The sequence below is a fragment of the Hemitrygon akajei genome, chromosome 12 (genome assembly GCF_048418815.1).
Source record: "Hemitrygon akajei chromosome 12, sHemAka1.3, whole genome shotgun sequence".
NCBI lineage: Eukaryota > Metazoa > Chordata > Chondrichthyes > Myliobatiformes > Dasyatidae > Hemitrygon > Hemitrygon akajei.
The window spans coordinates 90,402,055-90,429,881 of record NC_133135.1 but is presented as its reverse complement, the minus strand read 5'-3'; positions in this window follow the sequence as shown (position 1 = coordinate 90,429,881).

Sequence of the window (27,827 nt, the reverse complement as noted above, 5' to 3'; positions counted from 1 at the left end):
AACTTTGAAATAGCCTCTGCTGACCAAGTCCAGCTCCTGGCCTTCACATGTGGCTTATCTACTAAGCCTGGCAGAACTGTTTCTACTGACGGGAGATGTTGTGTATTTGATACTGTATTTCAGTAATATTAGAGTAACATTGTAAATATATTGTTTGATTAAGCAATCTTGTTTGTTTAATTCATTATGCATTATCTGTAAAAGTACATAAATGCCAGACATCATCACGTCACCACGTCATATGTGTGCCTTAGTAAAAAGTGAAAACAAAGTAGACTCACAATTCCCAGCTCTTGTTGTCTTTCAATTAGCTTTTATGTTTTCGAGTTACAAAATATAACAGGAGAAGTGCTAAAGGCAGGTTACTGGCCCCTTCAAACAATCACTTTAGGCAGATGGGGCGCGTTAGCCATGGTTGGAAGCTCATCTAAGAGAAGGACAATTCTGATCTCAAACCACTGGTTGCTTTGTATCTATATCTGCTCATATTGAAGGCTTTGGGAGTAAATTCCAAGGAAATATCTGGAGCTGGAGTTCCCAAGGCAGTACTCACTGACTGGCAACTCCTGTTAAGCTGCTGGTGCCAAACTGTATCCATCTCTTTGGATTCATCAGCTGCGCAGGGAGGGGGATTCTGCTGCATGGGTAACAGCTTGCTGTCCATATCGTACTGGCCTGGCTTGCGTATCGCTTAGATAGCTGGAACATGATATCCATGATCAACCCCGACCAACAGAGGGCCTTAGTACAGCTGGTACATCTAGCAGCAGAACAGCCTGGCCTGGGTGGTCAATCAGGAACTGACCATAAGGTCAATCATGCCCCTCAGGTCAATATTGAGGATATAGAGCAAATGATGTGAACACTGGAACTGCAGCTGGAGGAGCACCAGTTACTTCATACGTAACCATCGTATTTACATGCATGGAAAAAATGTGCTTGGTCCAACCAACTGGGAAAGTAAAAGTTGAATGTATGAATTGGATTTATGTTTATAATAGTGGAGAGAGAATCAATAATATTTTTAGAAGCTTTATAAAATCAAATTCTTGTACGATATGGACAGGTTGGAAAAGCCCAGTTTCTGCACTTGATCAACTTAACTTTCAAGATCACACATCACTGAATTGATATCTCGAGGACAAATAAATGGCTTGATATTATTAAATGTTCTCAGTTATTGTCATGTAAAAAGTGGGCTAATTAAATAATTATTCTAATTATTCAGACTTATTCTAATTATTTAATGAATAAATAATTGTTCAAGTAGAACTCTACTTGTGTGGCTTAACCTGAAGAAGATTCCAGGCTTCCTCTTTAATGAGTAATGGACTCCTTAATCAATGCAATAATGCTGCCTCTACCTCTACAAGCTCATCTTTGCTCCTCCTTTCATGCCTGAAGATTCCACACCCTAAAATCAAGTTCAGGTTTATTGTCATTCAACTGTACACATGTATACCACAAACGAAACAACGTTCCTCCAGACCAAGGTCCACAACACAGTATGTATAACTCACACACACAGCACATAAAATAATATTAACACTAGTAACTTAACAAATAATGATGTGGATTTGTGACTCAAATTAAAAAGTGAAACAGTACAGCGCTATGGTTGCTTCATGTGTGATAAGACTTGAGTGGTGGCAGGGAGTTCAGTAGTCTGCTGATCTGCTGGAATTGCTGGTCCGGTCCATCTTTCAAGCACATCTCTATGATACCAACAACATTAAATTCCCATGAGGCAAAGCAAGACTCCTCTTTCATCCTTCTTACTAGTCAAACTAATGCATTGAAATACAAAGATATTCCAGCAGTTGCAATCTTAGAGTTTCTGCTCTTTGATCTGCTATCTAAGGTCATCCCTCTTTTTACCTATGTCATCAGCAGCAATGTGAAACACAATTACTGGCTGGTTACCCTCCCCATTTTGAAAGCCCTATGTCTTTCACACTGGCACTAGGGAAGCAAAACAACATTATGGACTCTTGTCTGTGGTTACAGGCTTCTGCTCATCATCAAGTCTCTCACACTTTGGACTGTGGCTCCTTCCCTCATGCTTCTCCTAAGGCAGCTGGTTCATCCAGTGTGCCATGATTTTGGTTCTGGCCCTGCTCCTCAGAGATAAATTCAGCTACACCATTGTCCAATGTTGTGGAGTGATTGCACTCTGAGGTTTCCCGGACTGCTTGCCAGTCTCCCCTCCTCCAGCTGCTGGTCACTTGGTCCTTATCTGACCTTCTTTTCTTCAGCTGTGAGGTTGGCACTGATGTATTCTCAGCCTTGCAAATGTACAGTAATGCCTGCAACTCAGAAACCCAGTGTTTTATTTTAGCTGGGCAAAATAAAGGCATCACCCACAAAGTTGAGCAGACCTCAAGGAAAATCTCAGAATTCCCACGTGCTTCAAATTATCTAACACATGCTGAACACACGCCACATTTTTCATTTGGAATGTAATCCAATCTCCATTCCCACTCTACATTTGAACTCAAAAAAAAAGAAAATACTCATCAACCACCTACCTGACACACAGTTCAACCAAATGAAAATATTTAAACACGTGTTTGCGTGAATACAGTTTCTATGCTGGCTGTTTGTAACTGTGAAAGTAATGGTGCTATGTGTAATAAACTTGGATTGCATATTATTTTGTTACAGAACTGTGAGATTAGAGCCAGAACGAGATTAACTTCTGTGTAGAAGAGGAGGAAGGCATTGAAAGTGACAAAGTATGACTAAAGTTAAAATATGTTTTTAAATGGTATTCTATAGAAAGTCAAACAGCATTAACAACCATGAGACTATGCATCAACGCATAGAGTTCCTTTGGCTAAAGGAGCAAACCATTTCACAAATCTAACTACGTTTCTATCCATGCCCATCACACACCCCCTGACTCATAACCCAGAGGCCTGAATTCACGATGTGGTGGCGTGGGTCCTAAATCACACCATGGCATTTGGAGTTAAGTTCAGTCAACTAAATATTCAGTGTTTTTTAAAGTCTCATTAATTGTGATGGTGAATCTTCTACATTCATGCCAAGACCTATCCCATTCACCAGTTATTCAAAGAAGAAAAGCTTCCTAGCCTGTGCATGGCTTCATACCCACTGCTGTTGACTTCTAACTGACCAATGGAACACTCATTTGGCTGTAATGAAACCTGTGAATCCATTCTTTTAAGTCCTTTCACAATCTCATTTTACCATAATGATATTTCCAGGTAAGTGCTGTCAACTTCTGTTATGTAATGGTATGCTGTCAGTTTCAATGAGGGCTATTGAAATGGTCTATTACAATGAGTCCTTCCAAGCTTCCTCCCATTAAGTCTCTGTGACTGTGTTGTCACTATATCAACAAAATATCAGATCAAAATCAGATTTATTATCACTCACATACACCATCAATTTTTTTGCAGCAGTGCTAAGACAACAATATTCATGATTGCATTGTTGCGTCAGGGCCATAGATAGATGTTTTCTATCTAGGAACTTGAAACTGCTCATTCTTTCCAACACTGAGCCCTGAATGGGAACTGGTGTGCGTTCTCCTGTCTTCCCCTTCCTGATATCCACTGTCAGTTCCTTGGTCTTGCTGACATGGAGTGGAAGGATGTTGTTGCGACACCACTCAACCACCACTCGAGTATCTTCACCTCCGTAAGCTTCCTCATCACCACCTGAGATTCTATCAAGCGGTGTCATCAGCGAATTTACAGTCATGAGTGTAGGAACAGTAGCACAACAGGCTAAGCATGCATTCTTGAGGAATGCCTGTGTTGATTGTCAGCAAAACGATGTTATTACTGGTCCACTCTGACATGGTTTCCCAGCCGAGGAGCTGAGGATCCAGTTGCAGAGGGAAGTACAGAGGCATGATGATGAGTACTGAGGGGATGAAGGTGTTGATGCTGAACGATAATTGTTAGAGTAGCCTGATGTATGTCTTATAGTGACTAGGTGCTTCATGCCTAGTAGAGAGCCAATGAGATTGCATCCACTGTAGACCTATTGCGATGGTAGGTGAATTGAAGTGGGTCCAGGTCCTTACTCAGGCAGGAGTTGGTTCTCACCATTACTAACCTTCAGAAAAATTTTGTCATGATAGATGTGAGTGCTATCAGTTGACAGTCACAGCTCATACTGCTCTTTTTTGATATAGGAATGATTACTACCATTTTGTAGTAGATGAGGACCTTAGGCTGCAGCAGCGAGAGGCTGAAGGTTCCCTGAGTTCTCCAGCTAGTTGGTCGGCCAGGTACACTGTTGGGGCCTGATGCCTTGCTAGGTTTCACCCTCTTAAAGAATGTTCAGATATTGGTCGCCGAGACACAGATCACAGTGTCACCAGATGCTGTGGGGATTTGCACAGGTGAAGCGTTATTCTGCCTTTCAAACATGAATAAAAGATGCTGAGCTCATCGGGGAGTGAGCACAAGCTGTTAGGTTTCATCTTATAGGAAGAAATGGCAATGGCAAACCCTACCACAGCTGGTGTCCAACAGATTCTGTCTCAAGCTTCACTCAAATTGCCTGGTCTTGAACAAAACCCAGCTCTCTCAGAATACTATGATTCTCCTAGTTTGAGAAGATTTGGAATGTCTTTGAAGGCACACACTCATCCACACAGGTGTTAATGAAGTCAGTGAGGACTGTGGCATATTCATTCAGTTCTGAAGATGATGGTCCCAGAGAGACTGAAGAGCTGATCAGGAGGCAGATTTCGGAACGATGCTAACATTACATGGTTGTTGCCATTGGTGATTTCAACATCCCTAATTTTGATTGGCACCTCCTTGGTGTAAAAAGGTTTATATGGGGTGGAATTTGTTAGGTGTGTCCAGGAAGAATACTAGACACAGTACATAGACAGGTTGACTCCAGGAGAGGCCATGGTCAGAGGTAAGGAACCTGATCTTTTGGTGAGGAAGCATTTCAGAAACAGTGACCACAGTTCCTTGATCTTTACTATAGTCTTGGACAGGGATAGGAGCAAACATTATGGGAAAGTATTTAATTGGGGGATAGTGAATGATGATGCTATTAGGCAGGAACATGAGCGTAAATTGGGAACAGATGTACTCAGGGAAATGCATAGTCGAAACGTGGAGGTTGCTTAGAAAGAACTTGCATTGGATTCTAGAGGGTATGTCTCATTGAGGCAGGGGAAGGATGGTAGGGTGAAGGAACCATGGTTGACATGAAATGGGGATTATCTAGTTAAGAGGAAGAATGAAGCTTACTTAAGGTTAAAGAAGCAAGATCAGACAAAGCTCTAAAGGGTTACAAGGAAACCAGGAAGGAGTTTAAGAATGGACTTAGGAGAGCTAGAAGGGGACATAAGAAAGCTTTGGCAAGTAGGATGAAGGAAAGGGAAGATGACTAGAGTGAGATAGGACTGATTTGGGATAAAAAATGAAACATGCCTGGAGTTGGAGGAGGTAGGGGAGGTCCTTAATGAATACTTTACTTCAGTGTCCACCAGTGAGAGAGACATTGATGAATGTGAGGTCCGCATAGGACAGGCTGGAACATATCGACTTTAAGAACAAGGATGTGCTGGAACTTTTGAAAACTTTAGGATAGATAAGTCCCCAGGGCTGGATATGATTTACCCCAGATTACTACAGGAAGCAAGGGAAAAGATTGCTGCATCTTTGGTGAAAATCTTTGCATCCTCACTGACCACAGTAGCAATGCCAGAGGATTGGAGCAGAGTAAATACTATTCATCTGTCCAAGAAAGGTAATAGCAATAACCATGGGCAGTATAGACCAGTGAGTCTTATGTCAGTGGTTGGCAAATTATTGGAGAGGATCCTCAGGGACAGGATTTATGAGTGTTAGAGACATAGTCTGAGATTAGATATACAAGATGACAAGAGACATAGAGTGTTAGGTGTGTGAAACATGCTGCCAGAGGTGGTGGTAGAGGTGACATATTGAAGACTTTAAGAGACTCAGATAGGCACGTGGATGAAGGAAGAATGATGACAATGGGGTTAGATTGTGGGAGAGATGGTTATAGGGTCAGCACAACAATATGGGCCAAAGTGCCTATACTGTGTTCTATGCCGTTCTATGTTCACTGATCCAAGGTTGTTCTGCAAACACTCCTCTGCCTCCCTTTGCTGTCCTCAGCATGGGTTCTGTGGTCCTTAGTCTCTACCTACTTGCCAGAAGTAGAAGTACAGCCAAGTGATTGGACTTGCCAAAGTGCTGGTGTAGGATGTCACAGTAAGCATTCTTCATGGTGATGTAACATCGAGTGTGTTGGCTCCTCATTTTCCACATCTAACACATTGGTGGTGGTTGGTCAGAGACTTCCTCAAGCTGGTCTGGTTGAAGTCCCACGCGACAATCAGGAAGGCTTCAAGGTGCACTGTCTCGTGACTGTTGACCATAGTGCTCAGCTTTTCTACCACCAGCCTGGCATCTGTCAAGTGTGGAATGCACACCTCTACTAGAATGACTCCCTCAGCAGTTAGAACAGACAATATTTGACTGCCAGATAATCCAAGTCTGAGGAAAAGAACCGCCACGTTAGTGCACCATTAAAAGACAATCAGAAGAGCAAACATCACCATCTTCATGGTGTCAAGCAGAAGTACTGAGTGCCACCAAATACGGACTGCAGTCTGTTGCTAATGTAAGAAAGGCTCAGTGTCAAGTATAAGTAATGAGTTAAGTAGGCAGAATGCTATGAAGCAGCCTGGCAAAGAATGTAGTTTAAATGCTAGTCCTTAACAAAATATTGTTTCAGGCAAACAAGCTAAGTAAAATCTGGTTATTCAGTAAGTAAACAAGTACTGTTTTCCAGACCAATGAGGTTTAAAATCATGCTAGAGGCCAGCTTTGGGCTTTGGAATATTATTGACATAATTTGGCAAAGTTTTATGCCAGAATCATGCTTCTAGTCCAATGGAAATCTTCCAGGAAGTCAAAGGTCGAATTTCTCACTCATCACTAAGTGTCCTTGGAAATGTCTTTAGTTTTTGGACCATAGAAAGTAAAGTCCATTTTCAGTACTTCTTTCTTTCATCAAAGTGAGACAAGTTTTGGACCACAAAGAACTAATTCTGAAAGAGCACTCAGCATTGACCTAAGAACCAGATGTGTACAAAGCAAAGCCAGTACCAATACGGTCAACCTTGTAAAACCATTCTTGCTGTGGTTAAATGTAAAGTTATTTATTTTGACAGGAAAATTGTATTAAAAATGATCTAAATGGAGAAAAATTCCAGAGCTCTGAGATGTAAAGGTACTTTGGTGTCCTAGGGAAGAATTACCCAACAGCTATTATGCAAGTACAGCAAGCAATTTGGAAAGCTAACACAATGCATATTTATTACCAGAACTATCAAAGAGAAAAATGGGAAGACTCTTCTTCAATTAAACAGGGTGTGTAATACTGAGACAATTTATAGAATACTGTGTACAGTATTGGTCTCCTTATTTAAGGAAGGTTAAGGAAAGATATTGATGTATTGGAAGCAGAGAAGGCTTTGTTCAGACCAATGCCTGGAATGAGCTGATTCTCTTCTGGACTGCAGAAGGAGGGGCAATGTGATTGAAACTTGCAAGATCCTGACTGGCCTTGACAAGGTAAATGTAGAGGGAATGCTTTCCCCAGTGGAAAAAAAAATTAGAGCTAGGCATCAACAGTTTAAAAATATCAACCTACACATTTAAAACAGTAATCAAGCTGTCTTTTGCTCTCAATGAAAAAATGAATCTCTTGAACTTCCTTTCCTCAAATATCAGAGGAATCATTATTTTTGAACATTTTCAACAAGTTGGTAGCTTATGAACAAGGGGCAAAAGATTACTGTGAGTAATTGAGAATACAGGTCAGACATAATATTATTAAATGGTTGAGCACTCTTCTTCGAGTGGTCTGTTCCTCTTCCTAATTCAGCTAATTGGTACAATTATTTGTACTTAACCAAATTAGAATTGGTGTATTAGATGTAATTATTAATTCAGAGCATTTATGTAAATTATACACAGCATACTGCATAATTAAAGCTATCAAAATAAGTTTGTTTACATAATAATTCTAGAGATTTTTAATTAAGTTTCTGCTGAAGAGCTTTATAACTGAGAATATTGAAAGTGAGTAAATTTGTCTTTGATTAAATTTTAAATATGTTTTATACAGTATCATGTATAAATATAAATAGTTAATTACCTAATCCATATATAAATGATGGTATAATACAATGTACATTAATAGTTGATAATATACACTTATTTATTAGGTTTTGAAGAGCAGTGCAATGAGTAAGTGTGAACGTATCTTTAAGATTGGGTGTAATATGGTGCAGCTGTTTGCCGCAATGCTGTGTCAGATCCTACTGATTAGTTTTGAAAATAGCCACCTTTAATGAAGAATGTTCTGTTAGCTAAGTGACAGCGACTGCAGTTTAGATGCAAAATTTTGAAATGTGCAAACCACATCCTGTAATAATATTAGTTACACCCATAATAAGGCCTGCAGAATCATGAACTGATCTCTTCAATGGAAGTGACCAACAAATCCACTTAATACATAAAGAGTTTTGACAGATTCTGAGATTTATTTTTCTTCATATTTTTTAGACTTTAAGGAAACATCAAAATCCACTTCTAAGCAGCATAATGAACATTCTCTGATGTCATACTTTCTATCACCCACCAGCAGCATGCATTTCCCAGCGGAATTCTCTTGTTTGGAAACATGAGAAAAAAACAAAAAAACCAGACCAAATGTGGATAAATTAGTTCTAGAAATGGATGTGACAAAAACACTAAAAGTTCCCAAGTATGATTATGAAAGTGACAAAGATCCTAATTTTCTGACCTTATAGCATTCTGCAAGAACCAAAATTATTAATTGCTTTCGGAAAACAACATCACAAAAGATATTCTAGAAAGATGAACAAAAAAGTTCCTTGTGACTTTTTCAAAAGTGAATACAACTCTCACTCTTCACTGACATTTTTCCTATGTGCATTAAGGAACATAGAAAACCTACAGCACAATACAGGCACTTCAGCCCACAAAGCTGTGCCGAACATGTCCTTACCTTAGAAATTACCTAGGCTTACCCATAACCCTCTATTTTTTCTGAGCTCCACGTACTTGTCCAGGAGTCTCTTAAAAGACCCTATCATATCTGCCTCCATCACCGTCACCAGCAGCCCATTCCACGCACTCACCACTCTCTGCATAAAAAACTTACCCTTGACATCTCCTCTGTACCTACTCCCCAGCACCTTAAATGTGTGCCCTCTTGTGACAGCCATTTCAGCCCTGGGAAAAAGCCTCTGACAATCCACATAATCAATGCCTCTCATCATCTTATCTAACAGGTCACCTCTTATCCTCTGTGCTCCAACAAGAAAAGGCCAAGTTCACTCAATCTGTTTTCATAAGGCATGCTCCCCCAATCCAGGAAACATCTCCTCTGTACCTACTTCCAAGCCCCTTAAAATTGTGCCCTCTCCTGCTAACCATTTCATCCCTGGGAAAAAGCCTCTGACTATCCACACGATTAATGCCTCTCATCATCTTATACACCTCTATAAGCTCACCTCTCATCCTCCATCACTCCAAGGAAAAAAGGCCGAGTTCACTCAACCTATTCTCATAAGGCATGCTCCCCAATCCAGGCAACATCCCTGTAAATCTCTTCTGCACCCTTTCTATGGTTTCCACATCCCTCCTGTAGTGAGGCGACTAGAACTGAGCACAGTACTCCAAGTGGTGTCTGACCAGGGACCAATATCGCTGCAACATTACCTCTCAGCTCCTAAATTCATTCCCATGATTGATGAAGGCCAATGCACCGTATGCCTTCTTAACCACAGAGTCAACCTGCGCAGCAGCTTTGAATGTCCTATGGACTCGTACCCCCAGATCCCTCTGATCCTCCACACTGCCAAGAGTCTTACCATTAATACTATATTCTGCCATCATATTTGACCTACCAAAATGGACCACCTCACACTTATCTGGGTTGAACTCCATCTGCCACTTCTCAACCCAGTTTTGCATCCTATCAATGTCCCGCTGTAACCTCTGACAGCCTTCCACAGTATCCACAACCTTTGTGTCATCAGCAAATTTGCTAACCCAACCCTCCACTTCCTCATCCAGGTCATTTATAAAAATCACGAAGAGTAAGGGTCCCAGAACAGATCTCTGAGGCACCCCACTGGTGACCGACCTCCATGCAGGATATGACCTGTCTACAACCACTCTTCTGTAATCCTGTCCACCAAGGCCTTCTCATGGCCCCTTCTGTCTCTCCTAATTTCATTCTTAAGCTCCTTCCTGCTAGCCTTATAATCTTATGTTCTCTATGATTATCTAGTTTTTTAAACCTTTCATAAGCTTCTCTTTTCTTCTCTACTAGATTTACAACAGCCTTTATACACCACAGTTCCTGTACCCTATCATTCTTTCCCTGTCTCATTGGAACGTACCTATGCAGAACTCCACACAAATATCTCCTGAACATTTGTCACATTTCTCCCATACAATTCCCTGAGAACATCTGTTCCTAATTTATGCTTCAAAGTTCCTGTCTGATAGCCTCATATTTCCCCTTAATCCAATTAAACACTTTCCTAACTTGTCTGTTCCTATCCCTCTCCAATGCTATTGTAAAGGAGATAGAATTGTCATCACTGTCTCCAAAATGCTCTCCCATTGAGAGATCTGACACTTGACCAGGTTCATTTCCCAATACTAGAACAAGTACAGCCTCTCTTCTTGTAGGCTTATCTACATATTGTGTCAAAAAACTTTCCTGAACATACCTAATAAACTCCACCCCATCTAAACCCCTCACTCTTGTCCCAGCACGACAACTCTGTTATTATTACACCTTTCCAGAATCTGTCTCCCTGTCTGCTCCTTGATGTCCGTGTTACTATTGGGAGGTCTATAAAAAACACTATCTCACTCAACCTGTTGAATGCCAACTTCTCGAAAGCAAGAGTCGCTTTTACATTCATGGGGATAAGTCTGGTAAATTCCTAGCCAATCAGCTGAGGCGTTCCAAAGCCAAACAACATATTACAAAGATCCGGAAGGAGAACGGAGACTTTACATCGGATCATTTAGAAATTAATGACGCATTTAAAAAATTTTATTCTCGGCTTTATTCCTCTGAATCTCTGAATGAAAATATCTCTGTTGATCAATTTTTACAGAATCTGAATATCCCCTCACTTTCATCTGATTTTAAAGCCAAACTCAATGCGCCTATATCATCAGAAGAAATTTTTTTTGCAATTTCTGCACTGTCCTCAGGGAAATCTCCTGGACCTGATGGGTTCCCTGTAGAATTTTATAAATCATTCTCTTCACTTCTCTCTCCTCAGTTACTTTCAGTATTATCTGACTCGTTTAATTACGGCAAATTGCCACCCTCTTTCAATGAGGCATCTATTATTCTTCTATTAAAAAAGGGCAAAGACCCAACAGAGTGTTCCTCGTACAGGCCGATCTCTCTGCTCAATGTTGATGTAAAGATCTTAGCTAAAGTTTTGGCTCATAGATTAGAAACCGTTATTCCCTCCATTATCTCTGATGACCAAACAGGCTTTATTAAAAACTGTCTCCCTTTTTTTAACATTCGGCGTTTATTTAATATCTTATACTCACCTCCAACTGGGATTCCTGAATGTGTTATTTCCCTCGATGCGGAGAAAGCATTTGATCGTATAGAGTGGAACTACCTTATTGCAGTCTTAGAAAATTTTGACCTCGGCCAAAGTTTCATCTCTTGGATCCGATTGCTGTACCTGTGTCCTACTGCTTCTGTTTTAACTAATTTTCAGAAATCCCAAGTATTTAATCTCAAACGTGGCACCCGTCAGGGATGCCCCTTAAGTCCCTTTCTCTTTGATTTGGCTATAGAACCTCTGGCGATAGCATTTCGAAACTGTCCTGAATTGACCGGGATTTGGAGAGGGGGTGTTGAGCATAAAGTTTCTCTCTATGCTGATGACTTATTACTTTTTCTTTCAAATCCGTCTACATCCTTACCTCTAATGTTTTCACTTCTTGACCAGTTTAGCCAGATCTCTGGCTATAAACTCAACTTACATAAGAGTGAACTTTTCCCAATTAATAAAGAAGCACAAGAACTAACATTTCATGATCTCCCTTTTAAAGTAGTCCATAACCAATTTACTTATCTTGGAATTACAGTCACAAGGAAGTTTAAAGACCTCTTTCGTGAAAACTTTGTCAATCTTTCATATGCTATAAAACAGAGTCTGGTACAATGGTCACCTCTATCTATGTCTTTGGTAGGTCGTATTAACGTTGTTAAAATGTATGTTCTTCCCAAATTTTTATACTTATTTCAATCTATCCCAATTTTTATTCCTAAATCTTTCTTTGATTCCTTAGACTCTATTATTTTGTCATATCTGTGGCAGAATAAGCACGCTAGAATTAATAAAATCCATCTCCAAAAATCTAAAAAAGAGGGTGGCATGGCTTTACCTAACTTTTGTTTATATTATTGGGCAGCTAATATACGCTGTGCTACCTTTTGGTCTTTCTTCCACGGCCAACCCGAGTGCCCTATCTGGGTGGCAATGGAGTTGAGCTCCACTAAAGAATTATCTATCTCTGCACTTCTTGGCTCTGCACTCCCTAGTAGTCTGCCCAGATCAATAGCCAATCCTCTTGTTAGACACACTTTGCGTATATGGGCCCAGTTCAGGAAATGCTACGGTTTCCAGGAGTTCTCCGTTTCCAGCCCTGTCGCACATAATCACCTCTTTTTACCTACTACGTACGATTCAGCATTCCATGTTTGGTATAGGAAGGGCATTAGACATTTTGAAGATCTCTTCATTGATAATCGCTTCGCTTCTTTTCAGCAGCTCTCTGTTAAGTTCAACCTGCCTAACGCTCAATTTTTCAGATATCTCCAAGTCCGACACTTTATTGCTCCCTTAATTCCTAACTTTCCTGAAATGCCTGCAAAAAATGTTATGGACCTATTTCTTTCCATTAATCCACTAGGTAATGGTTTAATATCAATTATCAGAGATAAACTAGCAGCCTTACGACGGGCCCCTGTGGATAAAATTAAAATGGCCTGGGAGCAGGATTTAAATATCTCCTTATCTGATGAGAGCTGGGACTCAGTTCTCAAATCTGTTAACTCAACCTCTCTTTGTGCTCGCCATTGCCTTTTACAGTTTAAGATTGTTCATAGAGCCCATATGTCTAAATCTAAACTATCTCGATTCTACCCTGGCATTAGTCCGCTCTGTGATAAATGCAAGAGGGGCGTGGCCTCTCTCATCCATATGTACTGGTTCTGTCCTAGCTTGGAGAAATTCTGGAAAGATGTCTTCACTACATTATCGGGTATTCTGAATCAGCACCTAGAACCAAACCCCTTAATTGCTCTGTTCGGTTTTTGGGGCGAGACAGATCTATGTCTGGATCCGACCAAATGCCGAATATTATCCTTTGCCTCTCTCCTGGCGAGACGCTTGATCCTCCTTAGATGGAGAGATGTTGCCCCGCCCACTCATGCGCAATGGCTTAACGACATTATGGCCTGCTTGGACCTCGAAAAAATTCATTATTCAGTTCTTAATTCGGATCTAAAGTTCCATAAGGTCTGGGGACCTTTTATCGAGTACTTTCATAACCTTCCTCTTGACTAGGGTTTTTATTTTTTTTTTCTTCTTCTTTTCTCCCTTGCTTTCAGCTCCCTTTTTTTTCTGGTAGTAGGCATTATTATCCTCTGTTGCTAAGTGTATTCACAGTCTGGGAGTTTGACTGTCCTGACTTATACTCTCTATATTGTGGTGTGGTTGGTCTGGAGTTGTTGTTTTTTCTTGTGTTGTGGGGCTTGGGGAGGATACTAAGCTTACCTGTCTTTAATTTAGGTGCTTTTTTGGTTAAATTCTCTTCCTTTGTAGCATATTGTTATTGTATGCTTAATTTTGCACTGTATTAATGTTCCTCATTGGGATTTGGGGTTTTTAATTTGTAAAATGTTTTGAAAACTAATAAAAAAATTTAAAAAAAAACACTATCTCTGATCAACAGTGCCATGCCCCCACCTCTTTTGCCATCCTCCCTATCCTTTCTGAAACATCTAAAGCCTGGCACTTGAAGTAACCATTCCTGCCCGTGAACTATCCAAATCTCTGTAATGGCCACAACATCATAGGTCCAAGTGTTGATCCATTCTCTAAGTTCATCCACTTTGTTCATAATACTCCTCTCATTAAAACAGACACATCTCAAACCATCGGACTGAGCACATCCCTTCTCTGTCACCTGCTTATTCTCCCTCTCACACTGCCTACAAGCCTTCTCTATTTGTGAGCCAACCGCCCCTTCCTCCATCTCTTCAGTTCAGTTCCCACCACCCCCCAGAAATTCTAGTTTAAACTCTTGCCAATAGCCTTAGCAAACATCCCCGCCAGGATATTAGTCCCCCTTGGATTCAAGTGCTACCTGTCCTTTTTGTACAGGTCGCACCTGGCCCAAAAGAGGTCCCAATGATCCAGAAATCTGAATCCCTGCCCCCTGCTCCAATCCCTCAGCCACATATTTATCCTCTACCTCATTCTATTTCAAAACTCACTGTCATGTGGCACAGGCAATAATCCCGAGATGACTACCTTTGTGGTCCTGCTTCTCTACTTCCTTCCTAACTCCCTGTAGTCTGTTTTCAGGACCTCCTCCCTTTTCCTACCTATGTTGTTGGTACCAATATGTACCACGACCTCTGGCTGTTCTCCTTCCCACTTCAGGATATTGTGGACATGATCAGAAACATCTTGGACCCTGGCACCCGGGAGGTGAACTACCATCCGTGTTTCTTTCCTGCATCTACAGAATCGCCTCTCTGACCCCCTAACTATAGAGTCCCCTATCACTGCTGCCATCCTCTTCCTTTCCCTACCTTTCTGAGCCACAGGGCCAGACTCTGTGCCAGAGGCACAGCCACTGTTGCTTCCCCCAGGTAGATTGTTCCCCCCACCAACAGTACTTAAACAGGAATACTTATTGTTAAGGAGGACAGCCACAGGGGTTCTCTCTAGCAGCTGACTCCTGCCCTTCCCTCTCCTGACTGTTACCCATTTATCTGTCTCCCGGGGCCCCAGTGTGACTACCTGCCTATAGCTCCTTTCTATTACCTCCTCACTCTCCCTGACTAGACGAAGGTCATCGAGCTGCATCTCCAGTTCCCTAAGGAGCTGCAGCTCGACGCACCTGGTGCAGATGTGGCCATCCAGGAGGCTGGGAGTCTTCAGGACCCCCTACATCGGACACCGAGCACAGAACACTGACCTCACACACATACTTCCTATCTGTATTCTACACAGGCAACCTACCTCGCCTCGACCCATTATCACCGAAGCCCCGTTGAGTCAAAGCATTTAATCACATGTACAGTTGAATATTTATTTTGTGCAACATTCAGCAAAATGCTTTGCAGGGAAGCACAGTGCAGTGCACAGCAGTATTAAGACCATTAAGATTCTTTAATGATGATCGCTCCAACCTGTCAATTAACAGCTCAGGGCACATTGTCCATGAGGAAAGGTGCAGCCAAGTTCAATCCATTGATCTTGTTTTCTTCTTCAGATTGGATAAAAGCTGTTGAAAGCTGCCAAACATTATTGGGTGATCACAACTTCACCATTGTATGTTCTTTATCAAACCAGTATGAACTGTTCTGTACAATTTCAAAAGATGTTTCTGTTGCCATTAACCATTTCCTCTCAGCTAATGTAGCATGAGAAATAACTGATGGGATATCTGGACAACTGCTTCCTTTGTTTAGCATGCAACTTCAATTTACTCTTCCTCAGTGGTGAGTAGTGCTCCATCTGGTATATCCTTCCCAAATTCAATATCTACAGTAAACCAGTGAACATTGTAATACATACACAGAATGTTGCCGGAACTCAGCAGATCAGGCAATATCTATGGAAATGAATAGATAGTTGAAGTTTTGGGCCAAGACCCTTCTTTAGGACTGGAAAGGAAGGGGGAATATGCCAGAATAAGAAGGTGGGGCAGGGATGGGGAGGGAGGCTAGCAGGAATGTGATAGGTGATGCCAGTTGGGTGGGAAGGTCAAGGGCTGGAAAAGAAGGACTCTGATAGCAAAGGAGAGTGGGGCATAAGAGAAAGGGAAGGAGGAGGGGACCCAGGGAGAAATAATAGGCAGGTGAGAAGAGGTAAAAAGTCAGAGAGGGGAATAGAGGAAGGGGATGGGGGAGGGAATTTGTTTATTGGAAGGAGAAATTGATATTCATGCCATTGGGTTAGAGGCCATCCAGATGGAATACAAGGTGTTGCTCCTCCACCCTGAGGGTGACCTCATGTTGGCACAGGAGGAGGCCATGGACCGATGCTTCGGAACAGCAATGGGGATCAGAATTAATATGTTTGGCTATCAGGAAGTTCAGCTTGTTGGAGATGGTGTGGACACCACAGTTTGTGCGGCTTCAGAGCTGTGTGTCAGACAGGGCTGTAAGCAGCACTGGGGCCCCACAGGGGACTGTATTGGCTCCCTTCCTGTTTATGTTGTATACCTCAGACTGTAGATAAAACACTGAGTCATGTCATCTGCGGGAATTCTCTGATGACTCAGCAGTAGTTGGGAGTACAAAGGGAGGACAGGAGGATGAGTACAAGGCCTTGGTGCGGGACTTTGTCAAAGGGTGTAAGCTGAATCATCTGCAGCGCAACATCAGTGAGACAAAAGAGATGGTGATGGATGTTAGGAAGACCAAGCCTGCATTGCTCCCTGTTCTGTAATTCAAAGGAAGCATTGCAGATACATTGTTATTATAGAAATGTCCTGCTGTTAGCTTTGATCTTTAGCATATAAAAATGTCGCGTAATGTTGGGTTAAGATACCTCGTCCTCCAAGAGTGTCTTATTTTATTGAATAAAACACTTCTGTATCCATTAGCTTCAGTGTCTCTCTGGTGACATTGTTCTATTATAACAGGGCAATACAATCTCCTTTGCACTTATGGAGCTTTCTCTCATTCTTTGTACAACTTTCATTCAACAGCCCAAACAGTTCTTTTAGATTTATTTCAGATACTGAAGTATGCATATTTGCTCCAATTGAAATTCTTATTAGATCAAATGGATTGTCTTTGGAATTTAGAATCTTCGAAAAAAGGAGTTTGACATTAACATCTAAATAATTATAAAACTTTCATCGTGACATGTATTTAGATTTTTAATTTATAAAGCTAGCAGAAACTGGAATTATAGATTCCTTTAAAACTCTTACTTGCTTGGATCCTGGTCTGCAAACCTCAGAAATGTGTTTCTTCTTCAAACTCTTAACAAAATTGGTTTTAATCATTAATTATTTCCAATGTCTGGACTGTCTTATGCAGAGAGGTTAGAGAGACTGGGCTTGTACACGCTGGAATTAAGGAGATTGAGAGGGGATCTGATTGCAACATATAAGATTATTAAGGGATTGGACAAGATAGAGGCAGGAAATATGTTCCAGATGCTGGGAGAGTCCAGTATCAGAGGGCATGGTTTGAGAATAAGGGGTAGGTCATTTAGGACAGAGTTAAGGAAAAACTTCTTCTCCCAGAGAGTTGTGGGGGTCTGGAATGCACTGCCTCGGAAGGTAGTGGAGGCCAATTCTCTGGATGCTTTCAAGAAGGAGCTAGATAGGTATCTTATGGATAGGGGAATCAAGGGATATGGGGACAAGGCAGGAACCGGGTATTGATAGGAATTGATTAGCCATGATCTCAAAATAGTGGTGCAGGCTCGAAGGGCCGAATGGTCTACTTCTGCACCTATTGTCTATTAACATGAAGACCTTACATTTTAAAACTACAGTCCTCATAAAAGTTTGTAAGAAATGAGAAAAAAGCAGGGCATAGAGTTCCCTCAAGTTTGCACTGCCATTTTTTGAGACCATGAATCAGCTACCTACTGTCTCAGCTCGATTTTCCTGTTTTGTGTCCAAAAGACTAACTATCTAATCTCAGCTTTCATTATGCACAATTATTCAATCTTCATAACTCCCTAGGATAAAGAAGTCCTGCCTCAGTAAGGACCTGGACCTACTGCAATTTGCCTATTACCAAAATAGGTCAACGGCAAATACAATCTCAATGACTCTCCACATGGCTTTAGACCACCTGGACAACACAAACACCTATGTCAGGATGCTGTTCATCAACTATAGCTCAGCATTTAGTACCATCATTCCCAAGATCTTCATTGAGAAGTTGCAGAACCTGGGCCTCTGTACCTCCTTCTGCAATTGGATCCTTGATTTCTTAGCCAGAAGACCACAATCTGTGCCAATTGGTGATAACATATCCTCCTCACCGATGATCAACACTGCCGCACCTCAGGGGTGTGTGCTTAGCCCACTGCTCTACTCTCTGTATACACATGACTGTGTGGCTAGGCATAGCTCAAATACCATCTATAAATTTGCTGATGATACAACTGGTTGCTGGTAGAATCTCAGGTGGTGACGAGAGGGTGTACAGGAGTGAGATATGCCAACTAGTGGAGTGGTGCCACAGCAACAGCCTGACACTCAATGTCAGTAAGATGAAAGAGCTGATTGTGGACTTCAGGAAGGGTAAGATGAAGGAACACATACCAATCCTAATAGAGGGATCAGAAATGGAGAGAGTGAGCAGCTTCAAGTTCCTGGGTGTCAAGATCTCTGAGGATCTAACCTGGTCTCAACATATCAATGTGGTTATAAAGAAGGCAATACAGCAGCTATACTTTATTAGGAGTTTGAAGAGATCTGGCATGCCAACAAATACAATCAAAAACTTCTATAGCTGTACCGTGGAGTGCATTCTGACAGGCTGCATCACTGTCTGGTATGGAGGGGCTACTGCACAGGACTGAAAGAAGCTGCAGAAGGTTGTAAATCTAGTCAGCTCAATCTTGGGCACCAGCCTACAAAGTACCCAAGACATCTTTAGGGAGCAGTGTCTCAGAAAGGCAGCATCCATTATTAAGGACCTCCAGCGCCCAGGGCATGCCCTTTTCTCACTGTTACCATCAGATAGGAAGTACAGAAACCTGAAGGCACACACACAGCGATTCAGGAACAGCTTCTTACCCTCTGCCATCCGATTCCTAAATGGACATTGAATCTTTGGACACTACCTCACTATACAGTATTTCTGTTTTTACAAGTTTTATTTAATCTATTCAAAATATGTAATTGATTTACTTGTTTATTTACTATTATTAGTTTTATGTTATTTATTATTATTTTTTCTCTCTGCTAGATTATTTCACGTCACATGCCGGTGATAATAAACCTGATTCTGATTCTGACTTCTAATCATACCATCAGAAAAAGTTGAAATGAATTTTTAAACAGGTAAAGTTATATTTAATTTAAACTTATTATGTTTAATATCTATACATTCTATATGAAAATGATTATTTACCCAAAAGGCATTAGATTCAAAGATGTAACTATCATGAGTCTTAGGGCAATGTGGTTCTAAAATACAGCCAGATAAAACTGCAAATGAAAACATAGGTACAATCTTCTGGCAACTATGGGCCTCAGTATTTTTTTTTCTGACTTTCAATGTAAGTCTGTTTGAATTTATTTACTGTTTTTTCCCACCAAGTACTGCTGGTGGCCAGCATCACACCACCCACATGCAGAGGTGAATTCAGGCAAGTAAATTGGGAAATCTAACTCTCCCTTTAAGTGAAATTTATTGATGACTAATGATTTGTGCGCCCTTTATATACTGTTCCACCAGGCCAATAAGTTATGGCATTGTAAAGAAACTTGGTTTTTGGTAAGGAACTGGATTAGAGCTTATCAATATTTGCATTTTAACTTCATTTCATAATGGTTAGAGAATTTCAGTTTGAATTGTATGACTTGAATTAAAGTTGCTTCACCTTAAGAACATACTTAAAATATAGTCAACTTTTATGGTTTAATATCGAACATAGTCAACTGTCTGACCCCTAAATCACTGTTGTATTCTCGGACATAATACTGCATCCTTCATATGTTATATTCTGGGTAATAATCTACAGCCTAGTCATGTTTCCATATGCTTCAAGTTTTGTTATATAACTTTGTCTCAAGAAGATCAACTAACAAAAATACAATCAATACACTTTGAATTAAGAGCATTTTACTCAATTTTCCCTTTTGAGTATTTAATACATTCCATAGAAAGTAGAAAGACGTTGATTTGCCAAAGCTATTTGGCACCTCATACAGTCTAGGCAACCACATGGCCAGTATGGCAAGTAACAAGACAGCTGGGATTGCTTTATGGAAACACGCTAGGGTATAAATTATTGTCTTTACGAGAGAAAAAATGGAAAATTGAAGAAAATGTTGTACCTGTTGTTGAAAAGCTGAAACTTTTTTTCTGAAAGAAGTTGAAAAGCAGAACAGATTGTTTTTGTTTAAGAATTGGCCCACATTTCATTACAATTAGACAGAAAATAGGTACTTTTAAATGAGATTTCTCATTATTGAAACATCTCAAATACAAAAAACTCCTGAGATGACACAAATAAAAGCCAAGGTAATTATAAATGGACCCATACATGTAAAAGCAATAAGGGAAAAAAAAGATGGACTGTACAAACCTAGTACCCACAAGTGCCTCAATAGAGCTCGTGGGCAGCGTTTACTGGTATTTCAAAAAACATCCGAAAACATTCCCAGATTCTGGACAGATGTGGTACAAGAGAGTCTTTCTATTTTTCACCTTCTGAGGCTTTCTTGCCACTAAAGAGTTTGGCTCATATATTAGACTCGACATAGGTGGCTGCCACTGAAGCATTTGAAAAGACTCAGTTGTACTAATTCCCTGAGTAAATGTAGGTCAAAAAATTCCTGGCCCAATCCTTTCTTTATCCTTAGTTTGGCAAAAGGAATATCAAATTGAACTGAGAATAAGCTCCTTCAACATCTAGTTTAGATTTTCATCAGTTTTTTCCCCAACGTCTCAAATATTTAATTGAATGTTAATGTTAAATCATATGACATTAAGAAAAACATATTTAACAACTTCATTGAATTGGCATCCCAAAATTGTCTGAAATAAAAGCAGAAAATGCTGAGGCACTCAACAGGTCAGGATGCATCTGTGAAGGGAAACAGAGTTGGACACAATGGCCAAGGTTTCTGCTTTTACTTCAGATAATCATAACATTATTTGAGTGAATTTGAAAATATATATTTTTTAACATTACAGTCCAAGATGAAGGGTGTCCATTCTGAAACATTAATTCTGTTTCTGCCCAGGTACCAAAAATGAACAAAGATAAGACTTTCTTAGTTATATAACCATATAACAATTACAGCACGGAAACAGGCCATCTCGGCCTTTCTAGTCCGTGCAGAATGCTTACTCTCACCTAGTCCCCACCTACCTGCACTCAGCCTGTAACCCTCCATTCCTTTCCTGTCCATATACTTATCCAATTTTTTTTTAAATGACAATATTGAACCTGCCTCTACCACTTCTACTGGAAGCTTGTTCCACACAGCTACCACTCTCTGAGTAAAGAAGTTCCCCCTCATGTTACCCATAAACTTTTGCCCCTTAACTCTCAACTCATGTCCTCTTGTTTGAATCTCCCCTACTCTCAATGGAAAAAAGCCTATCCACGTCAACTCTATCCCCCTCATAATTTTAAATACCTCTATCAAGTCCCCCCTCAACCTTCTACACTCCAAAGAATAAAGACCGAACTTGTTCAACCTTTCTCTGTAACTTAGGTGCTGAAACCCAGGTAACATTCTAGTAAATCTCCTCTGTACTCTCTGTATTTTGTTGACATCTTTCCTATAATTCGGTGACCAGAACTGTACACAATACTCCAAATTTGGCCTCACCAATGCGTTGTACAATTTTAACAATACATCTCAACTCCTATACTCAATGCTCTGATTTATAAAGGCCAGCATACCAAAAGCTTTCTTCACCACCCTATCCACATGAGATTCCACCTTCAGGGAACTATGCACCATTATTCCTAGATCACTCTGTTCTACTGTATTCTTCAATGCCCTACCATTTACCATGTATGTCCTATTTGGATTATTCTTACCAAAATGTAGCACCTCACACTTATCAACATTAAACTCCATCTGCCATCATTCAGCCCACTCTTCTAACTGGCCTAGATCTCTCTGCAAGCTTTGAAAACCTACTTCATTATCCACAACGCCACCTATCTTAGTATCATCTGCATACTTACTAATCCAATTTACCACCCCATCATCCAGATCATTAATGTATATGACAAACAACACTGGACCCTGTACAGATCCCTGAGGCGCACCACTAGTCACCGGCCTCCAACCTGACATACAGTTATCCACCACTACTCTCTGGCATCTCCCATCCAGCCACTGTTGAATCCATTTTACTACTTATACCTAACGATTGAACCTTCCTAACTAACCTTCCGTGTGGAACCTTGTCAAAGGCCTTACTGAAGTCCATATAGACAACATCCACTGCTTTACCCTTATCAACTTTCCAAATAACCTCTTCAAAAAATTCAATAAGATTTGTCAAACATGACCTTCCACGCACAAATCCATGTTGACTGCTCCTAATCAGACCCTGTCTATCCAGATAATTATATATACCATCTCTAAGAATACTTTCCATTAATTTACCCACCACTGACGTCAAACTCACAGGCCTATAATTGCTAAGTTTACTCTTAGAACCCTTTTTAAACAATGGAACCACATGAGCAATATTCCAATCCTCTGGCACCATACCCGTTTCTAATGACATTTAAAATATTTCTGTCAGATCCCCTGCTATTTCTACACTAACTTCCCTGAAGGTCCTTGGGAATATCCTGTCAGGACCCAGAGATTTATCCACTTTTATATTCTTTAAAAGCTCTAGTACTTCCTCTTCTTTAATCATCATAGTTTCCATAACTTCCCTACTTGTTTCCCTTCCCTTATACAATTCAATATCCTTCTCCTTACTGAATACTGATGAAAAAAAATTGTTCAAAATCTCCCCCATCTCTTTCGGCTTCACACATAGCTGTCCACTCTGATTCTCTAAGGGACCAATTTTATCCCTCACTATCCTTTTGTTATTTATATAACTGTAGAAACTCTTTGGATTTATTTTCACCTTACTTGCCAAAGCAACGTCATATCTTCTTTTAGCTTTTCTAATTTCTTTCTTAAGATTCTTTTTACATTCTTTATATTCCTTGAGCTCCTCATTTACTCCATGCTGCCTATATTTATTGTAGAAGGGTCTTGGCCCGAAACGTCGACAGCGCTTCTCCCTATAGATGCTGCCTAGCCTGCTGTGTTCCACCAGCATTTTGTGTGTGTTGTTGTTTGAATATCCAGCATCTGCAGATTTCCTCGTGTTTCCTCCTATATACCACTCTATTTTTCTATCACCCATATGCCTATGTAAGAGTTTCTTAAATAATCCTAATGTATCTGCCTCTACCACTACTCCAGCAGGGCACTCTGTAAAAATTACCTCTGACATCCCCCTGAACTTTCTTCCAATTGTTTTAAAATTATGCCCCCCCCCCATATATTGGAATCTGAATCACTTTATTGCCAGTATGTGAAACATGCCAGAATTGATTGAGGTTCGATGCCAATCATAAAACACAGGACAATACCATAACAGGCAACACAATAGCAACTAATAATTTACAAAATAATAGTGCAAACAGCCATGAGCAATTAACAATTAGTACAAATGTCAATAAGCAAGCGTAAACAAATTGTGAATGCATGAACTGAGTAAATTATTATCAACAGACAAGGAGAGCAGGAAAGGCCATTTAACAGATGTTGTGCAGGGAAGTTAGGGTATTACACCCATGTGAGTTTTGTTGAGAAGCTGGAGAGCAACAGGAAAGAAGCTTCGGAGATTGTGTAGTCCTGGTGGTGATGGAGTCTCCCTGAAAGCAATTTGGTGAGGAGGTGACTTATAAGGTGGGTGGAGTCAGCAATTTTTCCAGCCCTTTTCTTCACTCTGGAAATAAACAGGTCATTTAATATCGGAAGCTGACAGCCAATGATCTTCTCCACTGAGTGGACCAGTATGGGCATTCTCCTCTGACTTCTCTCATTAACAAGGTGTTTTCACCCACAGAACTGCTGCTCACTAGATTTTTTTCTTATTTTAACAACATTCTTTGTAAATTCTAGACTATTTTAGACTGTTGTATGTGAAAATTCCAGATCAGCAGAGCCTGAGATACTTAAACCATCCCATCTGGCATCAACAATCATTCCACAGTCAAAGTCACTGGTTGGGCTGAACAACAACTGAACAGCTTGACCATGTCTGCATGAGTTGCTGTACATGATTGGCTGATCAGCTATTTGCATTAATGAGGAGTACAAGTGTGCCTAATAAAATGGCACTAAGTGCATATCAAGAAAAAGACAGTTCAACTTCTGATTTAGTTGGTTGCTAACAAATAAAAGTAAAAACAAAGCAATAGAAACAAAAGAACTGCAGAATCTGCACAAAGAATGCTGGAAGCACTCACCAGATAAAGCAGCATCCTTGAGTTGATATTTAGGTCAAGGACCCTTCATAACATTAAGTTTACTAGTTGAAAGGGCCTTGGATGGAATCATCGACTTTTTTCTCTCCCTGCTGATGTTACCTTTATTTCCTGAATGCTTCCAGCACATTCTGTTTTTCGTATAAAATGGAATAAAATGCATGGACACTTAAGTGCTCAACATCCTGTTAATTTTATGCAGTGACTGATTTCAACCGGAGTTACTGTATATTTGTGACTAATTTTCTTCTCAACCAGTATTCTTAGATACTATGAAAAAATGGCAGACAACTGAAGTATTGTGTGCGGTTTTGGTCAACTTTTTACAGGAAAGATGTAAATAAGTTTGAAAGTCTAGTGATCACAATGCCATTTGTCTCAAAATAGGTATGCAAAAAAGATAGGTCTGATCCACAGGTTGAGATTCTAAATTGGAGAACGGTCAATTCTGATCGTATCAGAGACGACCTGGCAAATGTGGATTGGAACAGGCTGTTTTCTGGCAAAGGTGTACTTGGTAAGAGGCAGGCCTTTGAAAGTGAAAATCTGGGAGTACAAAGCTTATATGTGCCTGTCAGAATGAAAGGTAAAGATACCAGGTATAGGAAACCTTTGGTTTTCAAGAGATATTGAGGCCCTGGTTAAGTAAAAAAAAAAGGTGCATAGCAGGTACAGGCAGGTAGGAACAAATGGGATGCTTATGGAGTACAAGAAATGTAAGAAATACTTAAAGAAAACAAGACTAAAAGAAGGCATGAGGTTGCCCTGGCAAACAAGGTGAAGGAGAATCCTAGGGGATTCCACAGAAATATTAATAGCAAAAGGATTGTAAGCAACAAAATTGGTCCTCTGGAAGATCAGAATAGTAATCCATGTGTGGCGCCAAAAGAGATAGGGATGATCTCAAGTGTATCTTTTGCATCTGTATTTACTCAGGAGGCAGACACAGGGTCTATAGAGGTGAGGAAAAAGTGGCATCAACTTCATGGACCCTACACAGATTACAGGGGAGGTGTTTGCTGTCCTGATAAATCCCTGGGGCCTGACAAGATGTTTCCTTGGAGCCTATGGGAGACAGGTGCAGAAATTTCTGGGGCAATAGCAGAGATTTTTAAATCATCTTTAGTGACAGGGGAGGTACCAGAGGATTGGAGGATAGCCAATGTTGTTGCATTTTTAAGAAAGATCTAAAAATAAACCAGGAAATTATAGGCCGGTGTGCCTGACATCAGCAGTGGGAAAGTCATATTCTAAGGGACCACATGTATTTCGACAGACATAGACTGATTATGGATAGTCAGCATGGTTTTGTTTATGGTAGGTCATGTCTAACCAATCTTATAGAGGTTTTTTGAGAAAGTTACCAAGAAAGTTGATGAAGGCAAGGCAGTGGATGTTGCCTGCATGGACTTTAGCTACACATTTGACAAGGTCCTAGAAGGGAGGTTGGTCAAAAAGATTCAGTCACTCAGCATTCAAGATAAGGTAGCAAATTGGATTAGGCATTGACTTTGTGGGAAGAAGCCAGAGAGTGATAATAAATAGTTACCTCTCTGACTAGAGGTCTGTGACTAGTGGTGCGCTGCAGGGATCAGTGCTGGGTCCATTGTTGTTTGTCATCTGTACCAAAGAGCTGGATGATAATGCAGTTAACTAGATCAGCAAATTTGCAGATGACACCAAGATTGGGAGTGTAGTGGACAGTGAGGAAGGCTATCATGGCTTGAAGCATGATCTAGACCAGCTGGAAAAATGAGCTGAAAAATGGCAGATGGAACTTAATGCTGACAAGTGTGAGGTATTGCACTTCGGTAGGACCAACCAGGGTAGGTCTTACACAGTGAATGGTAGAGGAGTGCAGTAGAACAAAGGGTTTTGAGAATACAGATCCATAATTCATTGAAAGTGGTGCCACAGGTAGAAAAGGCCATACAGAAAGCTTTTGGCACATTGGCCTTTATAAATCAAAGTACTGAGTACAGGAGATGGGATGTCATGTTGAAGTAGTATAAGACACTACAACTGAATCTGGAATATTGTGTGCAGTTTTGGTCACCTACCTACAAGAAAGATGTGACTAAGTTTGAAAGACTACAGAGAAAATTTACAAGGATGTTGACAGGTCTGGAGGACCAGAGTTACAAGGAAAGTTTAAACAGGATCCGACTTTATTTCTTGGAACGCTGAAGATTGAGGGGAGATTTGATAGAGATACAGGGTGTATGAGGTGTATAGATAGGGTTAATGCAAGGAGGCTTTTCCCACTGAGATTGGGTGGCACTACAACTAGAGGTCATGGGTTAAGGGTGAAAGGTGAAAAGTTTAAGGGGAACATGAGGAGAAGCTTCTTCACTTAGAAAGTTGTGAGAATGTGGAACGAGCTTCCAGCAAAAGTGGTGCATGTGAGCTTGATTTCAATGTTTAAGAGAAGTTTGGATAGGTACATGGATGGGAGGGGTATCGAGCTAAAGCCCAGGTGCAGGTCAATGGGCATAGGCAGTTTAAATGTTTCAGCATGGACTAGGTGGGTCGAAGGGCCTGTGTCTGTGCTTTTCTATGACTCTATGACATTGATAACTACAAAAGCAGAGTATTCCATAATCAAATTAGTCAATAGCTTGCTAAGTGTATTTCACCTTACATTTTTAATTTAATAAAGGCAATAACATGATAATTAGGTTTATACATCAAATTGGTCTATAATTTGCACACTGAAATCCACAAGACAGTGAGGTGATTTGCTTTTCATTAGATCTCATGAACTGAAAAGTCCTAAGGAATGTCTAAATGATACAGTCACATTTTTTGAGGATGTGACTAAACACATTGATGAAGGAAGAGCAGTAGATGTAGTGCATATGGATTTTAGCAAGGCATTTGATAAGGTACCCCATGCAAGGCTTATTGAGAAAATAAGGAGGCATGGGATCCAAGGGGACATTGCTTTGTGGATCCAGAACTGGCTTGCCCACAGAAGGCAAAGAGTGGTTGTAGACAGGTCATATTCTGTATGGAGGTAGGTCACCAGTGGAGTGCCTCAGGGATCTGTTCTGGGACCCTTATTCTTCGTGATTTTTATAAATGACCTGGATGAGGAAGTGGAGGGATGGGTTAGTAAGTTTGCGGTGTTGTGGATAGTGTGAAGGGCTGTCAGAGGTTACAGCAGGACATTAATAGGATGCAAAACTGGGCTGAGAAGTGGCAGATGGAGTTCAACCCAGATAGGTGTGAAGTG